Source organism: Tenrec ecaudatus, chromosome 5 (assembly GCF_050624435.1).
Source record: "Tenrec ecaudatus isolate mTenEca1 chromosome 5, mTenEca1.hap1, whole genome shotgun sequence".
NCBI lineage: Eukaryota > Metazoa > Chordata > Mammalia > Afrosoricida > Tenrecidae > Tenrec > Tenrec ecaudatus.
The window spans coordinates 166,415,540-166,423,162 of NC_134534.1; the positions used below are offsets into that span (position 1 = coordinate 166,415,540).

A 7,623-nucleotide genomic window follows, 5' to 3' on the forward strand; every position below is an offset into this window, starting at 1 on the left:
TTATATAACATCACCACAGGGCTCCATTGTTTGTGGGGCATAGTCAGTAAAAACTGCTATGTGCACATCCACAGCCAATAGGTTTTCCAAAACCAGATTGGTGCTGGGATCCAGAGAAAGACCATGTTAGGCTCTACCCTACAATCATGCTCCTGAATGTTTTATTTTGATAACTCAAGTATATTAGTCAAGTAGGCAAACCAGGCATAACTGAAAAAGAACAAAATACTAGTCCAGACTATAAACAAGTAAAGATAAAACAAGTTTCTTGTCATTTACATTGTTTCTTTTAAAAATGGACAAACTGAGTTGCTTTAAGGATACACAGCTAGAAGGGGAAGAAACTAAAATTTGAACTCAGTGTATGGCCTATCAGAGCCAATGTCCATCATTTTAGTTTCCCACCTGGCAGGGAGCTGACCAACAACTTCCAGGATGCCATTCTTTACAGAGTGGAAGTCATCCAGTGTTTCTTTAGCATTAAACACTTTCATCCCACAAGATGAAAGATATATGCTTAGACTTCCCTCAGGGTTACAATGTAGTAGATAGATTGTAACAGAGGCTTTCTGAGGTTATAAATCTTTATGGGAATATATAGGCTCATCTTTCTCCCACAGAGTGGCTGGTGGATTTAAACAGCTGACCTTGGGTTGGCTGTCTGATGCTTACCTGACAGCACCACCAGAGTTCCCTGACTATGTGCCCATAACCCGTAACCACATAATTACTGAGCAGCAACACCTCCTCGGCCATAGTTTCTGCCTTTCACAACAAAAGGGCCCTCACTTGTACCCTATACTTTATGCTTTTCCAGTGTAATGATGTCATTTACAGTGAGAGCCTGCTGAGAGACTCTTTACATGACTGAGCAAGTGCGAGCCAGTGAGGGGGACGGTCCCCAAAATATCCATCCTGCAGTAGATAACCATTCCTTTAAGTTTGAAACGAACGTCTCAGAGAAACTAGTTTAAGAGCTGTTAGTTTACATGAGCCACAGCCCCTCCTACCCTGAGACAGAATTAGATGGTACCTGGCTGTCACTCCTGACTGCTGTGATCAGGGCCACACGATTGAACACCGATAGAAGGGGAGGAAAATACAGAACAAACTCCGATTCTTAAAACACCTACCAGGGGTCGGCAAACTTTTAACACTAAAGAGCCAATCTTGTCCCTCACCACAATTTAAAATTTATTCAAGAGCCCTAAATATATATTTTACAAACAAATGAAATCACCATTATCTGAATCATATCCTTTAAAAATTTTTAAAAACATTTTATTAGGGGCTCATACAACTCTTATCACAATCCATACATATACATACATCAGTTGTATAAAGCACATCCGCACATTCCCTGCCCCAATCATTCTCAAAGCATTTGCTCTCCACTTAAGCCCTTTGCATCAGGTCCTCTTTTTTTTTCTCCTCCCTCCCCGCTCCCCCCTCCCTCATGAGCCCTTGATAATTTATAGATTGTTATTTTGTCATATCTTGCCCTATCCGGAGTCTCCCCCCCCCCTTCTGTGCCGTCCATCTCCCAGGGAGGAGGTCACATGTAGATCCTTGTAATCGGTTCCCCCTTTCCCACTCACTCACCCTCCACTCTCCCAGCATCGCCCCTCACACCCTTGGTCCTGAAGGTATCATCCACCCCGGATTCCCTGTGCCTCCAGCCCCCATATGTCCTTTTAAATTTTTATAAATGAAACTATGATCTCTTTATTTTCGTCTTTAATTTGACTTCAGAGCCACAGGTGTACTTGAAAGAGCAGGATATGGCTCCTGACCCTCAGTGTGCCCTCCCTGTGCAGATTTACTGGCTCACTTAAGACTACCGGAATCCCTGAGACGACTGCCCTGAGAAACTCTTTAAACTTTAAACCCAAACTGAGGTCATGCTTTAGGGAAAAGACAGAGTGGCCCAGGAGTAGGGTGCTCCATTCAGAAACCATCTAAGTGAGACCAAAAGGTGGACAATTACTCCCAGGGTGAGGAGGAAAGGGGGCATGGAAATACAGTACTAGAAATGGGACAACCGAACACAAATGACGACAATGGTCACACATTATGAAACATGTCACTGGTGTCACTGCATCACCTATTTAGAAAATGCCAAATGACACCTACTTTGCAGTGTAAGCTTTCATAAAAAATACAAGAAGTTCTTAAAAAAAACCAAACCAGACTAAGTTCTTAATAATACCGCAGCTCCCTCACATCTGTCCGTTCCCAAGAGGAACAATGCTGATACCTGTGTGCCACACCAGTTCCCAGAGGTTCCAAGTGTGATTAAGCGGCAGCCCAATGTGTAACCGCCATGCCAGCAGGGCTAAAAGCACGAACGATACAACTGCTCACAATACACGAAAGTCTATTAGCTCTTATGCCCTCCTCCAAAAATAAGCCACTGTCTTCAAGTCAATTCCAACTCATTGCAACCTTTCAGGCCAAGGTAGAACCGCCCCTGTGGGTTTCCAAGATGGTCACTCTTTACGTGAGAAGAAAGCCTCATCTCTCTCCAGTGGAGTGGCTGGTGGTCTGGAACTGCTGAATCTGTAGTCAGCTGACTTGAAAATATGGCCTTTACTGGCTGTCAGTCCTCCCATACCTGACTTTGGCACTTCCAGAGCAATGCCCCGGAACTAACCCCCAAATATGCAATGCGGACTTGAATTGTCATGTTTGGATCTGCCTGACGGCACCCAAGCTCAGAAAATCAGGTTTCAGCAGAAAAGGAAGAATTGGACAAATTCTAACATGTACTAATTTTATTTCCAACTAGGAAAATTAACTACAACAGAGCTTTTACAACTTTTGTTGTATATGAAACAAAATAATGCACAGAGTTTGCCGACAAAGCAAACATTCCAAAGTGATAAGCCTTTGTGTGGAAAGTAAAAGGTTTCAAGGGGTATAATTTGAAATCATGAATTGGGTGGTGTATGAGTGTGTGAAATAATAAAACTTGGCTTACAGTAAGGAAGAGTGGCATAAATCACAGCCAGATGCAATATGAAAGTCCTGGGACCTGAGCCTGTAGCTCACTCAAGATGGTAGCAAGTCAAAAGCAGAAGTTCCTAAGCATAAGGGTGACTTCCAGTTTCAGTTCTACCACAGAAAGAGCATGGAAAGCAGAGTTCTATTCTCACAAGCGAAAGCTCACCTAACTAAAAATCAGTAGATGCATTTGGATTGTGGTGCGCATGGGAGAACATGAAAAGCCCCGGGACTGCCCAAAGAGCAAGCCAATCCGCCTCGGGGGAGTACAGCCAGCAAGCATGCTCCTTCGAAGCAATGATGGTGAAATGTCATCTCACGTACTTGGAACATGTTATCGAGAGAGACTAGTCCCTGGAGAAGAGCATCACGTTTGGGTGAGCAGGGTCAACAAAAAAGGAAACTTCTCAGTGAGGTGGACTGGCACCGTGGCCGTAAGCAAAACAAGCATGAGCACGGTGCAGGCCCAGTCATGATTTGTCTCGTTCAACACCGAGACACCATGAGTCAGAACGAACCGGAAGGCCCCTAACTCTGCAGTCAATGAAGAGAGAAGGGTAGTGAAGAGATGGAAACATACTCAGAAGGCCTTTCTGAGAAGGAATGAATAAAAGTAGTTTATTATTCTTTTTTAAATCATTTCATTGGGGGCTAGTACAACTATTATCACCATCCATCCATCCTTTATGTCAAGCACATTTGTGTCAAGCACATTTGTTGCCATCATCATTCTCAAAACATGTTCTTTCTACTTGAGCCCTTGGTATCAGCTTCTCATTCAGTTTATTCTTGTTTTGTTTTGGCTGGATTTTCTTTTTTTTTTTAATTTAATCGTTAGGGGCTCATACAACTCATCACAATCCATACATACATCAATTGTGTAAATCACATCTGTACATTCATTGCCCTCATCATTCTCAAACATTTGCTCTAGTTTATTATTCTTAATGGACCCAATGAGCCCTGGTGGCCTGGTGGATTAGGTGCCGTACAACCCACTGCAAGGCTGGCGGTTCAAAGATGTCAGCTGCTCGGCATGAGAAGAGAAGTCTATCTGTAGCCCTGTCTTTGGGCACTTCTGTGTTGTCATACAGAGTAGCTGTGAGTCAGAGTTGACTAGATGGCAGCAAGTTTAATAACCCTTATGAGCCCAATGGCAACGGGGTACTTAGATTGGAAGGAGGCCTTGTGGAAATATGGTGAAGCACTGAGCCGCTCATCAAAGGGCCAGTGGTTCTGTCCACCTGCCACTGTGCTGACGAAAGGCCAGAGGACCAGCTCCCATTCCGATTATGTGGCCGCCAACGGGGCTATTCCCGCTCCAACCCTTTAAAGGAGGGTTCTTGCCTTCTACTGGCCAAGAATAGCCAGGCAAGGCACCAAGTATCCACACCAGCAACGTTGTATTAGGGAAGAGAGCCAGCTGTCAAGAGACACGAGGGCTTATGTCACACTTACCCTTGCCTCCCCAAGCTAGAAGCTTCTGGGCTTGTATCACCGTCCTCCCAGGTACACCAGGGAGGTTATACATGTTTATTAAAAGTCGGGGGAAAGGTGGGGTTTGCCTGGAACACTAAGTTAAAAGAGTTCATGTATAGTTCGTCAGGATCAGTTCTGCTGCAAGGCTTGCTGGGACTGGTTAGCTGGACTTATTCTGGGATGTCAAGCATGCTTGGCAGGCAGCCCCTCTCTTCTCTGGTTTTATATGGGCCACAGTGTGCTTTCTCTTGTGCGTAGTTGGCATCTGGGCTTTCTGAACAACTTTAGGCGAATACCCCAACCTGCCTGTTTGTTCCAGGATGTGGTTTCCAGGCTGTACTATTTCCTAGTTTTCCTTGGATTGTTCCTAAAATAAGGTTAGGTAAGGAGCTCCTGGGGGTCACCCCTCTCCCCATCCCAGTTACAACCTAGGAAACTATCTATCTATACACCAAACTCACTACCACCCTGTGACTCCCAGGAAACCTTGGCGCAGTTTGATTCTGTCCCTCCGGGTCTTAATGGACGCCACCCATTTTCTTCCTTTGGAGAACGAGGCACACAGCTCTGGACTTCAGTTCAGAAAGCAAGTAGTACACGAGGCTGTTGCATTGGATCTTTTTCAGTGGCAGAATGCTCTAAAATAAGGGCGATGTAGGCATTTCACGAACCATTGTCTATCCTCCCATCCGTGTTCCCAGCTTTCTCACAAATGACTGAAAATGAAATCTGATGTTAAAAAGGTGCTGCCGCTCCCCGGGGCACCCCCCAGAATGCGGCATCCTGTATCTATGTAAACAAACAGGGCCCAAGGCAACGCGTTGGGGTTCCTAACACACGGGTCTCCGCTGACCTACGGGGAGCCTGCCCGGGGCCGGCAGGCCACCGTGGGCCGGCCCTGGCGCACTCCGGGGAGCCCAGCCTGCGGGGACCATGCTGGCGGCCTTTGGGGCCACGTGTCGATTGCGTCCCCGGCCCGCGGACTGAAGGGGGAGCCCCGCGGGGGGTTGGGGGGGGATGGAGAGAGGACTGGGCACACGCACCCCGGGGGTTACTCACCCGGACAAGCGTACTCCAGGACTGCGGTCTTTCGGGGCGCGGACTGCGGCATCTCCTCTCCCGCTCCAGCCCGAGCTGGGCTGCATTCACTGCAGCGGGGGCGGGGGACTGGAGCACCCCCCAAAAGAGAGCATAGGATCAGGGGGCGCTCGCGGCCGCAGGTTCTCACGACCCTAGGCTTGAAAACCTGAGCGCCTGCGACTCACAACCGCACTCCCTGCGCCCCCACGGGGCCACGTGACGCCTGCCCCACGTGACGGCGGGCCCGCCCCGCCTCCGAGCGTCACGGTGACGTCATCGCCTGGTGGAGGGCCCTCTGGACGAACTGCCTCCGCTTCCCTCACCCGAGGGCCCTCAGCCACACCTGGGCCATCGATTGGCTTCCAACGCACAGTGACCCTGGAAGGCAAAGTAAACCGGCCCCTTGACTTCCCTCCAAGACCCTGGGGCGCAGCCAGCCTCGTCCTTCTCCCAGGCGCCAGTGTGTGGGTTCCAGTCACGGAGAGCAGCACCGTGCAACCAAGGATGCCCCCGGGACTTAGCAGGGGACTCCTGGCGACCACCCTGTAACTGTTGACTGGAGGAAGAAGCCCAGTCTTTCTCCCGCAGAGGCGCTAGTGGTTTCGAACTGGCCACCATGCAGATGCCAGCCCGAGCTTAACCCCATACACCAGGGACCCAACAAAAAACCCTGGCATCAGTTCTCCGTTGTCCTGGGGTGCTGGCCTTGGGTTTCTTTCTCTTACAAAAATAAGTATATAAAATCCCTCCTGGCTTCACAATTTTAGAACGGGTAAGTGTTCATTTATAGAAAGGGCTTCAGGTCTTCCCCACTTTTTCAGCAAGCAAGGTTGTGTCATATATATGTGTATATATGTGTGTGTGTATCAGGTTGTTCATAAGCCTTCCTCCAATCCTGAAGCTTCTCCAATGTCTGTTGAGTAGGCAGATTGAATAAGTGTGGAGAAAGGATGCACGCCGGATTCACACCTTTTCAGATTTAGAAGCAGGTACTGTGCCCTTGGTTTGTTCTTACACCTGCCCCTTGATCCACGTACAGGTTCCACAAGAGCACAATATCATGTCCTAGGATTCCCTTTCCTTTTTTCTAAGGCTAGCTATAGCTTATTATGGATCATACAGTCGAGTGCCTTAGCACGGTCCATAGAACATAATTAAACATCTTTCTGGTATTCTCTGCTTTGAGCCAAGATCCAGCTCACATCAGCAATGATATCCCTTGTTTCGTGTCTTCTTCTGAATCCAGCCAGAACTTCTGGGAGTTCCCGGTCAATATACTGCTGTAACTATTGTTGGATGATCTTCAGCAAAAATTTACTTGCAAGTGACATTAATGATGTTGTTCTGTAAGTTGAGTTTCCTGTTAGATCACCTTCCTTTGGAATGGGGACATACATGGATCTCTCTTCCAGTCAGTGGGCCAAATAGCTGTCTTCCATATTTCCTGGCATAGATGAGTGTGTGCTTCTAGTGCTACATCAGCTTGTTGAAACTTATCACTTGGTGTTCCATCAATTCCTGGAGCCTGGTTTTGGGCTAATAATTTTGGTGCACCTGAATGTCTTCCTTCCGCACCATCGTTCCTTGAATTGTTGAATGTCTACCTCTTGAAATGGATGAAGCTAGACTACTTATGTCTCTGTGCATTCTTTCTTTCTTCTCTGGATGCCTCCGGCATCATTCCATATTTTTTTGCCCATAAAAACGTTCAATATTGCAACCTGAGGCTTAAACTGTTTCCCCAAACCATTTTATTAGGAACTAATCCAGACCCCACACTATTCCATAGTTCAATCACATCAAGCAGTTTTGTACCATTGCTACTGCAGACAGTTTCAAAACACTTTCTTCCTTCTTGCACTCCTTGATATCAGCTCCTCTTTGCCCCACCTCTGTCACTTCTTCAAGTCTGAGCTTCATATACCAAAAAACAGAAAACAAAACCAAGATTCAAGAAGGTTACCCACAAGGACAAAATATTTCAGAGATAAACCCTAATATGAAAAGGAAAAAAAACCACAGAAATCATTGAGAACTAGATAGAGCCCAAAGCGTATCCGA

The 7,623-nt window shown here is 47.0% G+C and overlaps 1 protein-coding gene across 2 annotated transcripts in view; it reads right to left on the bottom strand.

Annotated features, from left to right (window-relative positions):
- Positions 1-5,790, bottom strand: part of GALNT11 (polypeptide N-acetylgalactosaminyltransferase 11) — an 86,819-nt gene extending 81,029 nt beyond the window's left edge. For both annotated transcript variants that reach the window (XM_075550209.1, XM_075550210.1), the window contains exon 1: positions 5,542-5,790. The gene's annotated coding sequence lies outside the window, so the exon portion shown is untranslated. The remainder of the gene's footprint in view (positions 1-5,541) is intronic.
- Between the last annotated feature and the right edge of the window lie 1,833 nt (positions 5,791-7,623).